We start from the raw sequence: 14,680 nt of genomic DNA, 5'->3' as shown, positions 1-14,680 counted from the left end.
TCCACGTTAAATTTAATATCGTATTGTATCGCATCGCAAGGTTGTCACGCTCCCTAGGTTGGTAAAGGGATGTGTTGGTAAGGATTGGCGAAGCCAGAACAGCATTCCTTCTGCTGGGTCTGCGTCTGAGTACAAAGACGAACACGCGACTCTGATTATATGTGAAGACGAATAGTGTGTCTTGAACGATGAACCAAGGGACTAACTTGGATCAGACAGTTGTGGTTATGCGTGTTAATCAAAACACGGCCACAGTTCGCTTTTGCAGCATTTAAACTGGGCACTTTAAGTCTTCTTCCACCCTTACTGGAGCGACTAGCTGAGGGCTTGGTGCATCTGATTGTTTTTCTGGTTTTTGAATCTGGAAGAATTATGCGCGTCTTTCGTAAAAAGGGCCACAGTGAGTGAGTGGCCAGGATCTTTATCGAGTCAACAGGAGTATCCAACGACACTTTAACTGGAAATTTAAGATGTGACTTCCCAAGCACTGATTCTGTGCTCCCACGTCAATCACCATTAATAATTAACTTTCCTGGGAAAAAAAAAAATCCGCTCTTCACTGCTAGCAAGATCGAGTTTATTTCATAAAACTCCCAGCCAGACATAATGAAAATTTTGAATACCCAGTTAGAAAAATGGCAATTAGCCAAGTAGCCAGCCAGCAGTAAAGAGTAACATTTGAAATGCCAGCAAGGCAATTAGAGGCGAAAAAATGTTCTGGCCAGCGTTTTGACCTAGATTAAAAACAAACGCATTGCTTAGGACGTTTATTCAACAGCCGATTGTCTGTTGACTATTATTAGAGATAAATTAGCAATATGTGGTAATTTTTGCCGCCATGAGCAAAATCTACACTTTGACTACGTTAAAAACAATACAACGTACCATTTATGTCTTAAGCGGATCGGACGAGGTGTCTCCCAGCACGTTGTTTTCCGATATTTTAGATGCCTTCCAGGTTCAGCATACGTGTGACAGTTTGGCACTTTACGTTCTGACATCTAAAATGATTCACACTGATGTTTAAAATAAGATCCCTCTAATCCCTCTAGACATTCAGATCAAACTTGCTTTCACCAAAGAAATGCTTGTTGCAAAATTACTTTTATATAATGCTGTAAGGGAAATGAAGAAAAAAATAATATTGAAGTCCTTTACTAATACATATCGACCTTACTTCTACATTGCTAGCCCAATAATGATTGTAATTTCAACAACAGCAACACACTTTATGTTTACCCCGATTTAGTAGTTTACAATTATTTCTAATGATTTTTTTTTTAAAATAAAGGGTTATGCCAGCTCCCTAAAACAAGTAAAGGGAGCTGGTTTAGTATTGATTAGTAACACCATGTTTACCTCAAAAGTATTGAAAAACGTCTTTTTCTTTTTCTTTGGACAACTGTCTTCTCTGAGCTTCCCACTCTGGAATTGCGAGATAAAAGTGTATAAAGCACATTAAAATCTTTATCATAAAATGAATTTAAAAAAATCTTGATAATACATACCTTGAATGTTGGTGATCCATCTCAGTCCATGTCACTGATCCATGCCTTACCCAAGACTGCAGAGCACTGTCAACACAACTTTCACAAAATTAATTTAACTTGAAAGCTAAACAACCAAAGACACTCACATCCCTTGAGGTAGTTTTACCGTAAAAATTTCATAAATACCCATTGAAGGGATGTTAAAGGCCGTTCACTGTAAAAATTTCACACAGTTAAGTGCAAAGTTTCGCAGCAAATAATCCGGCATGGTTGGAATGTTAAAGGCTGTTCACCATAAAAGTTTCACACAGTTAAGTGCAAAGTTTCGCAGCAAAGACCCCGGCATTGTTGGGATGTTACAGGCCGTTCACCGCAAATGTTTCACACAGTTAAGTGCAAAGTCTCACAGCAAAGACCCCGGTTTGCTTGGGATGTTACAGACCGTTCATCGTAAAAGTTTCACACAGTTAAGTGCATAGTTTCGCAGCAAAGACCCCGGCATTGTTGGGATGTTACAGGCCGTTCATCGTAAAAGTTTCACACAGTTAAGTGCAAAGTTTCGCAGCAAATAATCCGGCATGGTTGGAATGTTAAAGGCTGTTCACCATAAAAGTTTCACACAGTTAAGTGCAAAGTTTCGCAGCAAAGACCCCGGCATTGTTGGGATGTTACAGGCCGTTCACCGCAAATGTTTCACACAGTTAAGTGCAAAGTCTCACAGCAAAGACCCCGGTTTGCTTGGGATGTTACAGACCGTTCATCGTAAAAGTTTCACACAGTTAAGTGCATAGTTTCGCAGCAAAGACCCCGGCATGGTTGGAATTTTAAAGGCCGTTCACTGTAAAGTTTCACACAGTTAAGTGCAAAGTTTCGCAGCAAAGACCCCAGTTTGCTTAGGATGTTACAGGCCGTTCACCGTAAAAGTTTCACACAGTTAAGTGCATAGTTTCGCAGCAAAGACCCCGGCATGGTTGGAATGTTACAGGCCGTTCACCGTAAAAGTTTCACAAAGTTAAGTGCAAAGTTTCGCGGCAAAGACCCCGGCATTGTCGGAATGTTAAAGGCCGTTCACCGTAAAAGTATTGCTATTAACAGCATCATTACGTCTAGAGACTCGTTAACAAAATGTATCAATCAGATCAATGTAATGTCATAAATATACACTGGACGATCAGCATAAAAGATTCACAAACTTAATCTGGTGGTTTCAGCAACAAATTTGCCCATCTTTTCTTGGGTACCAGTCCATGACATCAGGTAGCATTTGCAGCATCTTTAGCTGTGCTTCTTCTAGTTCACGCAATTAATTTTACACCTGAAAAATGATATGTTTTAGAAAATGTAATATACTACACAATCCCTCTTATACCGGCGTCCTCCCCCCGTCCACACACACACACATGCATCCAAATACGCATACAGCCACGGACACATAATAATATACAAAACTGGTGATACTATCGGGTCCCTCAACGTAAGATCTAGATCAAGAACTATGTTCACAAAAATAGCTCATTCATGACAGTATTCAATGAAATGTCTTAGATTTTAACTGATGTTACATTGCTGAAAATTACATTCCCTGGGGCAAGTCAAAGAAGCAAGGATTTAACTGTTTAAGAAAGTAATAATTTTGGAATAATTTTTTTACCGCTCGTTTCGTCATCAAACTGTAACCCAGAAGCGTGAATTCAGTGAATGGTGTGAACTGGTGCCACGCCCCTCCCCTATTTCTTCGTGTGACATGTTTCTTGCTTTGCCTTAACTACATGAACTGAACTGCGCAATAATTTTTCCACCACAAAATCACTGTCTGTGCCATCACAAAAAGAAGGACAATAAGGCGAAATGTCTCTATTTCCGGTAACAACGCAGGCATGCAAAATAACTTGTTCTCTGACAGAAACTGATTGTGCGAAAAACACGCACGTTAACAAATGGGAACGCATAAGAAATTAAATTACACATATTTGTCCTGGCGCTATCGACACCGACAGAACGAAATCTGGAATGACATGATTGCCTTCTGGTCTTTTCTGACCTTTGACATGGCAAGCCTTTGTATTCCCTTTTAAATCCCGAAGTACAGTACAATTAGCATGGAACTAGATCAATCGGGTGTGTTGGTCAACAGCTCTTTCAGGGCAAATTTTCCGCGATACCAAAAGGCAGCAAAGGTAATCAGCCTTCAGTTATATAAAGAACACGATCGGACTTCAATAAAGAAACCGATGGAAACAATACTTTCTTCACCGGGAAAAAATTTCATTTCATCATTTCAATATCTCGTCAGTTTGTCCAAGATGCGGCAAGTGTGTTTCAATAGCTCATGTTTTAACGTTCGACGCATTAAAAAGCGGTCATCATCGACTGCAGCACCGGGATCGGATTTTACTGGTCGTTAAAATTACAGAATTGATCGAAATTACACTTGGAAGTAGGATCACTGTGGATGAATGGACTAACAATTTCGAAAACCCTTCCAAGTTCGGAGACATATTAGGCCTTTTCTTGCTTTCACTGTCTTCACTGAAGCTGCACTTTCCGTTGGGTTTGAAACACAATACAGTGGCGAATACAGTTTGAAAACCTGCGCCGGCTTTTCCCGCATACATCGCTTAACATTGTCAATGTTAAATATATAGGCTGATTCAGCTAGTTCAACTCCAAAGTAGTTCTTACCTAAACCTTTGAATTTATCAGTGGAGTCGTCAGAGTTCTCTGGCAGCCAAACCCTCAAACAACTGGTCTGCAAAATCTGACCGCGCTTGAAACCGACCGTTGGACGCAAAATTATACGGGAACAATGTTTTAGTTAGAAAATATTACGAGGTTACCGGAGTCTCACCGGGCCTCAGGCAAAAATGTGAAAAGACTGCACGGACCAAAAAACGTCATTACCAGATAACCAGTTGTATCACGGTAGAACATGAAAGCAGAAGAGACGATGATTTTCCGCGACCGGATCAACGGTGGTTAAACATACAACCGAACGTGGGAAAAAGGAGCGTCAAGGGAAAAGAAACCGATCTAATTTCACGCTATAAATGACAGCAGAACAGACTTCTATTGTTTGCTGGTAAATAAAACTTTGATAAACAGCTAACATTATATTGTAAGCATGTTTTCAAACAAACAGGTCAAGCAGTCAGAGAGTGTCAAGTGACACACTTCAGTCAGTGATCGCATCCGGAATGTAATTTCCAGCCAGAACTGATTTGTAAAACCACAATGTAAGCTATTTGAACACCAAAAAAAATTTTCCAGCTAGTTAGCTCTCTATAAGCTAAATTCTCAGCAAGATTCTGTTTATTGCTAAGATTCTCAGCCAGCTCAACTGTAGTCTGTAGAGCGGATACTTTGAGGAGCGGATCTGACGGGTACTCCTGTTTTTTTATTTTGTAGTTACCCATATCCAAGTCAACAGTCATTGAATTTCCACTGTGGATGCTTAATTTTTTGTCCAAAACTTGATACAATTTTACGGATACTTCCCGTAAAGCCTCTTTTGTTTAATTAATATTATTTAGAAGAGCCGTATCAGCGTTGTCAACATAAGACTTGTTGGTTTTATCAGCAATAGCAATGTCTTGCTTACTGTTTTCTGCATCAACATAAGCCTTGCTGACTAAGGTATTATTATCATATAACCCATCATAATACGGTTCTGTGTTTTTGATTACCATTTTTCTGGCATCAAAATAATTACCATCTTTGTCCTTTTTTAGAAATTTGTCGTTCAAATATTCTTTGTTAACAGCACTCTTGAGATCTCTGATTCTTGTATTGTAATCATCATCAACTTTATGATCGTCAGGAGTTAGTTTAAAACCTATTCCAGGGTCTCCTTTCTCACCCTTTACTGTTACTGTTTCAGATGAGGCAACTTCACCTGACCAACCTAATATTCCGTTTGAATAAGACATGTATAATAATATTAGATTAGAAAAGATTATCATCTGAAGTTACAATCTCTCATTGAAATTCTTAGCGGTAAATTTTCGTAGTTTATTTATATACAGAAAGGTATATGGATCATTAGTAGCCTTTTCATACAACTTTTTATCAACATTGTTCTCACGGCATAAAAGTGATTTTTCTGATGGAAACTCATAAATACAAAAATGGCTACAGTTTAGTCTAATATCCTTTGGAGTTTTGTAGTAACTGTGACTCAGACATATCACACTACAATTCTTATGTCTTCCTCTTATAAAGTAATCGATTAATGGCGCTTGGTTCTTTTCACAAACAAAGTCATCAAATATGACAAGCTTTTGATTACCACCATTCATTTCTGAAACTGGTTGTATTTCATCATTACTAACTTCCAATATATCATAACCAACTTCTTTACTAATTGGTTTGAAAGTCTTCATCAGATATTCATATTTTGATTGTTCGAGATTTTTCGTATATAGATAACATTTATCGAAATACAGTAAATTCATTATCATATGAAGCAAACTATTTGTTTTTCCTGAGCCTGATGGGCCTCAAATTAGCATCCGAAAGCAACAGTCAGGCATAAATTGGTATAATTGTTTATAATTACCAACATCCTCTTTGATATCATAATTTGGTATTTTCATATTATACCAGTATATAGTTTTGGATGAAATTCTATTTGGATAAAAGATTATCATCTGAAATTCTTTAGTACTACATGATGTAGTACATGGTGTAGTACATGATGTTTTATCTAATTCAATATTATAATGAGTTAACTGAAGTGGAAAGAACTTGCAAAAAAGAAATCTGAATTGGGTAATAAAATCAATTATGTTCATAATACAATAACACAAAGTGATATTGATAAACAGACAAGTCATGAATCTTTCAAAAAGATGTTCAAACCAATAACAACTAAATTGGATGATGTTGTGGCTAGTAATATGAAAATACCACACCAATGAGACGAAAGACAAAGAAGAAGAAAGGTGTACCAAATTATCGTCTTGATACTGATGATGAGGTTGAAGATATGAATCTGGGTGATTTATTTGATCATCCTGTTTTACCATAGCAAGAAAAACAAATAGTACCAAAACCACCAACCTATGAAGAATCGTTGAAGGATGCTTTGGAGGGTAAAAAAGAAATTTATGTTGATCCTCAATATTATTTTGTCTCAAGAACCACAAGAAATGCCTCTAGAATATGATGAGGATGAAGTACCTGATTATGAGATAGCTGATGAAGACATGGCTAACAAGATGTTAGATGATATTGCTGTAACAAATTATGATGATGTAGAAATGCGATTGAATCAACCTAAAATGACGCCGCAAAAGAATAAAGTATATCTTGGTAAAATAATCAAAGATGCGGAATTCAGACGCAAACAATTGAAAGGTTATCAGTCAGCTGTCACAAAACAATTCAAAAATGGAAAAATATTTGAAGCTGAAAGGCAAGAGAATCAGAAAAGAATACAGAATGCGAATGCTGTGTTGGGCCAATATATAAATTATTACAAAACCAAAGTGAAATCTATGAAAGGATCTGGAATTAGACAGAAAGGTGGAAACGTTATCTTTTTCAACGATCCAAAACAGCTTCTCAAAAAATTAGAAATCATAATAGGAGAGATTATGGCTGGTAATACATCAATAAAGATGAGAAACACGGGATTTGCTCTGTTAGACACATTGTTACCTATATCAGCAATCAATAAATCACAATACAATAAATTGCACTAAAGCTATTTTGCAATATAATCTAACTAACTGTATATGGAACGAGAGATTGTATTATCAAGTTATTTGAATAAAAGTAGTGCAAACAATACACCAGCCAATTTTGTGACCAATTTTGATGGACCAATTATTTTAGACAGTAATCATGAGTATGTGATTGGTTTAAACAGAATAATAACCATGTCATTCACGTGGTTTACCGTCAATCCTGGTTATAATAATCAGAAAATAAAATATAGCTCAGATGGTGGTTCAGCTTGGAAAAAACTTACATTTCCAGCTGGAGTCTATAATTACATTAATCTTGACCTGTTCTTGAAAAATGAAACAGTTATAAAAAGTGAAGGTAAAAAAGATGAATATCCAAAAACATTAGAATTTCAACACAGCACTTTCAAAGTTTTGATAAAATTGAAAACAAATTACCAACTTGACTTGACTGGATCAAATTTTCATGAGCTTGTTGACTTTGACAAAGTCATTCTTAAAGATGCTGAAAATTATGGGTCACGAATGCCTAATTTAAGTCAAGATACAGAATGCTAAACATTCATTGTGATTTGGTTAATACCAGCCTTGTTGATGGTGTAGATACAGATATGATATATAGTGTCAGCACATCTGTCTTGAAACCGTCATTTAGTTTCACTATGAAACCACGAAGAATCACATTTAATGCTGTGAATAAGAACACTATTTCGAGAATAAGAATACACATAACTGATGGTAAAAGAAGACAGATAAATCTTAATGGTCAAGATACAGCTTTTAGCTTATTATTGAAAAGAATTGTCTAATCTATATATATTTATGTGAAACCATACGAATTCAAAAGGTTTTACCATCCTAAAATGGGTAAATTGGTATATAAGCACAAAGGAAATGGTTTGATTGTTGACAATATATTCAAACCGATAAGAACTATAGCATCATCTGTATTCCAAAATGTTGTCAAACCATTCGCAAAAAATGCAATAAAATCTGGAGTAGAACACGCTGGTGAGCGTTTGGGTAAAAAAGCAGCAGAAAAATCAGGTGATCTGATAATGAAGAGATTGGGAAATATGAGACAAAAAACACCTGCTAAAAAAGCAGCACTTCCAACAATAAAAGAGAAGAAAGTACAGATATGATATTGAATCGTTTAATATCAGGAGAAGGCGTAGGAAAAAGGAAAGGAAAGGGACTACTACTCGGAAAAAACAGCCCATTCAAAGCTCAATTCCAATACTTGGACAAATATTATAAAAATGAAATCAGTATTTGTTATCTAAAGTAATAGTATAATGGCTTTTAGATCAAGTGAAATGTTACAACGAAATGAGTTGGTAGGATACCAACTTGATGACACAATGAGAGCACCACCTGCTGGTCAACATCAAGACAAAAATGGATACAAATTTACAATCAATGACAGATCAGCGTTTTACGATTGGTATAATGCGTATTTTGAAATTCAATTTCAAGTACAAAGGCTTGCTTATGGAACAGCTTATTGTGGAGGTGATAGAATTACGGTCATCAATGGCTCACATTCTTTCATAAATCATCTGATGATAAAATCCGCTGGTAACATTCAGGGTGTCCAGTTCCTATTTTTTCCTATTTTTTCCTATTTTTTGAGCATATTCCTATTTTCTCCTATTTTTTAGATGAAACTTCTTATTTTTCCTATTTTTTGCTGGTGAAGCCAAAATGTGTTACAAAATTAAAAATGGAATCATACTTTTTATATGCTTTTAGAAAGAGATTTGGTGCAAAGCTGGCATTAGAATGACTTGGATGTTCTAAATTAACAAAAATAGATATAAAAAGTATTTTTTTTTTACCTCTGAAATATTGTTTCTTTAATTAATTGTTATATGGTTTTCTACCACATACATTCTATCAAATCTAGTAAAATAGTGCATGCGGCGCCCAACATAATACTATTCTGCATAAACCTATTGAAAATGCATTGAGGTTGGCTTACAAGTTGTACACACCTGAATGATCATCTTTGAAACTTGGAGATGCTCACATCATCAAGTTCATGTTATACATAAATGGTAAGTGTCTTTAAATATTCTATATATGCACATTGATGCATTTCTACCTAACTTTTTATTAATGCGCTGCCGATTCTGTCTGCAGAGAGGTGGCTGAGGGTGCAAGACTCAAAATGGTTGCATTTGCCACTACTGCAAATATTCTTTACTAAAGTATTTTTGTTTAGTTAGTATTTTAAGTAATTTGGTACCAAATATATAAATTTTAGATAGGTATTGTGTTCCCATGTATGACTAACATAATTTTTGTCTCAAAAACTGCAGGATTACTCCACGTAAGTGAAAAAATTGCCGAATTATAACTGCTTTGTTTGAAAAATGCCTGGCGGCAGAACAAAGTTCTACAATGTGTGGCTGTCTGCTATTGATTCCAATGGTCAAAAACTGAGCTCCTGGTGTCGTAAAGCACTTGAAGACTTTCAGGCGTACTGCCGGTTTTGTGATAGTGAGTTTCTTTGTGACAACTCTGGAAAATCACAGATATTGCAACATGCCAAGAAAGCAAAGCATGTTCAAGCTGTTAAACCATCCATTGATGAATCTCAAGGAAAGTTGTTTGTACAGAGTCAACCAGGTGCAGGCGTCTCAAGTCGCAGTGACTTGCATTTGCCAGAACAGAGCGGAAGTTCGTCAAGACAGCTGTCCATTATCAATTACAAAAATGCTAGCTTGCAAGCAGCAGTGATTTGGCTAGCAAAGTTAGCATCGTGTAATTTTAGCTTTCGATCCGTTGATGATCTTGGGAATGCATTTAAAGTTATGTTTCCTGACAGCAAGATTGCGTCAAGTTTTTCAATTGGCAGAACCCTTGCATCCTATGTTATTGGGGAAGGCTTGGGTCCCCACTTTACGCAGGTAATTTCTGCAATTTATAAAATTAATGTAAATTATAATTTTTGTGTGTTTATTGTCACAATTTAATGTTGCTTCTTCATCTTCCAATGTGTTGTATGCTTCAAAGAGCTAACAATACTAATTTTTATTATCTGATTTTGTTTGTTTATCATCAGGTAATTGTAAATGATGTGAAGAAATCAGATTTGCTATTTTGTTTACACTTTGACGAAACCTCAACCACACAGGTCAAGAAGCAGATGGATCTCACCTTGCGTTACTGGTCACCGACCCATGATGAAGTCTGGGTAAACTTCTACACCTCATTATTTTTTGGTCATGCCGAGGGTGAAAAGGTGGCTGACCATATCTTCCAGACAATGGTGAAAGATGGCCTCCAGATAACGAAGCTATGTACCTTGGTAAGAGATGGCCCTAACGTCAGTAAAACCATTTTTAGAAAGCTGGAAGGAGCAATCAAAGACGGCAACCCAGATTTCAATGGCTTTGTTGACTTAGGAAGTTGTGTCCTTCATAACATCCATAATGCTTTTGGCAAGGGATTGGAGGACTATGAGAAGGACGTAGAACAGATGTGTGTAGACATTCACTCTCTTTTCAAGTACAGTGCAGCAAGACGAGAAGACTATCGTACATTGCAAATTGCAATGGGTGTGGAGTTGCACAATTTTCAACAGCATACAGAGGTGAGATGGGTCAGTTTGGGTCCTTCTGTGCGACGGATTTTAGAGCAGTGGGAATGCATCTGCAGCTTTGTAAAGGACCTTGGAAAAGATCCCAAGACAGCCCCAAAGAGTATTTGTTACAAGAGAGTTGCAGCGATGTTGAATGATGAAGAAGGAAAGAAAACAAAGGCACACCTGGAATTTATCAGCAATGTTTCTCCTGTTTTTGAAGAATTCCTCACCATTTTTCAGAAGAGCTGCCCACAAGTTCACATCTTGTACGATAAAATGTCGGAGCTCTTGCGCACGCTTATGGGTAGATTCCTAAAGAGAGAAGCCTTTGAGAAGAAGTTTGGAAATGACCTAGTAAGTATTGACTGCAGTGCAAACAATCAACTACCTGATTAGGATATTGCAGTTGGAGAAACAACTAAGAAGGCCTTAGCCCAACTCAAGCCAGAACGTCGAAAGAATGTACTTCTTGGCATCCGTACATTTTACAGCACATCAGTTAGACTTACCTATGTACAGTCTCATCTACCTCTTCAGAACATTCTCTTGAAAGCACTAGGGTGTCTAAATCCTCTGAAGAGAGAAAAGGCAAGCAGTGTGAAGGCAATTGCAAGACTGGCAAAAAAACTACAGCCTCCGCTGAATGTGAGCATTGGTCAAGATAAGTGGCGTGTTTATTCTGTAGATGAAGAAGTTGAGAAGCTAGAAAAAAGTCAACGTGTTGACCATCTCTGCCAAGCGGTATTCACTTTTAAGTCTCTTGATGGGACTGGGCTTCGATATTTGGCTCTTCCGAAAGTAGTCAAATCGGGTCTTGTTCTTGCACAGATGAATGCTGAGTCAGAAAGAAGTCTTTCTGTTAATGCCCGCATTGTGACACTGGAGAGGACACTTCTTGGGGAGAGAACCATTGTTGGCCTTAGAGCTGTGAAATATGCTGTGAAGTTTCACGATCCTGAGCACAACAGACCAAAGAAACTTCCTTTGACAGATAGCCTTTTAACAGCTGTACGATCGGCACATATGTGTTACCGAAAACGTCTAGAGGAAGAGGAAGCTGAGAAGAAGAAAAAGGAGGCTGAAAAGAAAAGGGAAGCTGAAGAAGAGGAACGGAGGAAAAGAGACCGGGAGAAGCTAAGACAAGAGAACACATCGTTGAGAGACAGGAAAGCGCCTCGACAGAGAGGAGCAGGAGGCAATGGAAGAAATGCAAACGGCAGACGAGCTGCTGTCAGATGGTACCGTAAAGCTACAGACTGCCCTGTCTTCAGGTTCCAAGGTTGATTCACAAGCTGCAAAAGTTGCATGTCTCATGATAGAAACAGCAAAAGCAAATCAAGCAAAGGCAAAGAGCAAACTTGAGGCAGTCAGAGAAAAACAAAAGGGGGTTAACGAAAAGAATCAGAAATTGCTAGAGAAGACACTCCAAACTAGTGTTTCTGCTCCGCCATCAAAGAAAAGAAAGCCCAATTATGGGAACATACTGTGAACTGTCGTTTTAGAACAGCATGTGTTCACTAACGATTTGTTGTGTTTACCATTTTCTGCTTGTTTAATTCTGAAGTTATGAAAAGAGAATTTTGTTTCTTAACTGAGTGAAGCTGTTACTGTTAAGACTAGGAAATTCAATTGATGGTTTAGAGAATCACAAGTGTTCTTCATGTTTCTATGAAAACATACAACTCTGTAAAGGCGTCGCTTGCCCTTGAATTTCTGTACCATCAAATAATCTGATATGAAAAAACTGATTTGTTTATGTTTAGACCAGTATGAGAGACACATTTAATATTGAAATACTCCTTTTGTTGTATTTCATATGTTCATCATTGTTGTGGACCAAAGTGATGGATTGGGATAGCTGATGGGGTGAAGGGAGGCTATCTTTGTCCATCAAAGTACTATTGATTCTCCTATTTTTCTCCTATTTTTTATACAAAGTTTCCTATTTTTTCCTATTTTTTCAATCCTGAAATTCCTATTTTCCTATTTGTTGAGCAGCTTTGTCACTGGACACCCTGAAAATTGTATGCGATACAGATAATCTCCACAAGGTTACTTTTGTCAAGAATCTGTTGGAATATTCTGATAATTTCAGCAGATCAGTTGGAAAAAACAGTCTTTGGTATTTGGATACTAACCATCAGATTGCTAATGCTAATCAGAATGCAGGATTTGAAGCAAGACGAACTTTAGCAGAGGGAAATGCTGATGTCAATGTTATTATTCCTCTCAATAGACATAGTTTCTTCGAAGTGTTAGAAGATAAGATGCTTATACCAATGCAGCTACAATTAGATATAACGTTACAGAGTGATGATGAGCTCATTCAAAAAGCAGATGCTGTCGATGATGGAAGAGTCGTCCTTAATAGATTTCTCTTATGGGTGCCAAAATTAATTCCAAAAGACAGTTTGTATGACAATTTTGTCAGCTCATTTTTGAAAGAAACAAAATGGTCCTATCTTAGATCAATGTATCAAATGTCTGCTCCCTCACAAGCTAGTGGTTTTTATCAGATATCAGCAAGTGTTAAACACATATTTGTATATCTCCAAAGAAATAAAACAACTGTTGTTACAGAAAATCCTTACTTATTTGATACTTACAAGCTGAATGTCGCTAATGCTAATAGTTATCTGACAACATGTAGACTTGAATACGGTAACGGAATATTTTATCCAGAAACTGAGAATGATACAGATAGTAAGGTGAGAATTTTTAACGATTTGATGTCTTATGCCGCAAGAAGAAATGATTGTAATACTGGTACACAACTGAATCTCGCAAACTATAATAGTCTTTATGGTATGATATATTTTGATTTAACAAACCAAACAGAAAAAGTTACAAGAGATCCCAAACTGTTAATTTTCAGATACAAAATAAATGCTACTCCAGCAGCTGCATTCAACGTTCACGCAATTGTCTTTTACGAAGAGATGGTTGTGATTAACAAAATTGGAAATGAATTAGTTGTTGTGTAAAAAGTTATAAATTAGTTATTGTATAAAAAATTATGAATTAGTTCCTCAATATGAGAATGTTTTTTAAAATATATTATTTGTTATTTAATTTTATACAACATATACAATATATGATGCAATTATTTGAAATGAAGGAGACTGTCACCAAATCAGAAAAAAAATCTTGCTAGTGCATTTCATAAGCGTGAAACCATTGTTCTCAGGCTCTCGAAAGATGCTCTGGCTGGAAATGACATTTTATACATTCCACAAACTGTTGCCAAGAGATTGCAAAAGAATAAACAGCTGAATAAAGGAATGGACATCAAACTGGCTAAGACTAATGTAAGAAATCAAGTTGGAGGTAGTTTGTGGACAAGCATCCTTAGTCTTGGTCGTACTTTTGCACTTCAAATAGTTAAAACGCTTGGATTATCTGCATTGGCTGGATTAGCTTCAGAAGGTGCTTCCCAAGTTGTAACAAAGGTAACAGGAAGAGGTCAAACAGGTGGTGCTTTTATGATTCCAAATAATAGTATCAGTGATCTTGTAAATTCTTATAATCATCTTTTAACCAGAAAACAAGTCGGAGATTTGGCAAGAGGTTTAGCAAGAGGTGATCCGAATGTTCTTCTGAGACTTTCTCAAAAACAAATGGGTTCTGGATAAGGATCAATACTTGCATCAATTGAAATTCCAATAGCTATTGATTTAGTTAGCAAACTTTTCAAAAAAGGTAGTGGGGCTCCACAAATGGGAGCACCCCCATTACCAAAATCAAAAGGGGGTTCAGCTCCTCAAATAGGACAGCCGCTTCCTTTTATCGGTACTTGGGATAAAACAATGGGTTATGAAACAAAAAAAAAAAACAAAAAACAAAAAAAGAATCAAGATCCAAATCAGGAAAGGGACTACTGCTCAGAAAAAAACAGCCTATTCAATTCAATT

At 36.8% G+C, this 14,680-nt stretch overlaps 1 pseudogene; it reads left to right on the top strand.

Annotated features, from left to right (window-relative positions):
* Positions 1–9,981: 9,981 nt before the first annotated feature.
* LOC145502160 (uncharacterized) lies at positions 9,982–14,401 on the top strand (annotated as a pseudogene).
* The last annotated feature ends 279 nt before the right edge of the window (positions 14,402–14,680 follow it).

The sequence above is a fragment of the Orbicella franksi genome, chromosome 11 (genome assembly GCF_964199315.1).
Source record: "Orbicella franksi chromosome 11, jaOrbFran1.1, whole genome shotgun sequence".
Taxonomy (NCBI): domain Eukaryota; kingdom Metazoa; phylum Cnidaria; class Anthozoa; order Scleractinia; family Merulinidae; genus Orbicella; species Orbicella franksi.
The sequence above is the reverse complement of the archived record's forward strand: the minus strand, read 5'-3'. Positions and strand labels throughout refer to the sequence as shown.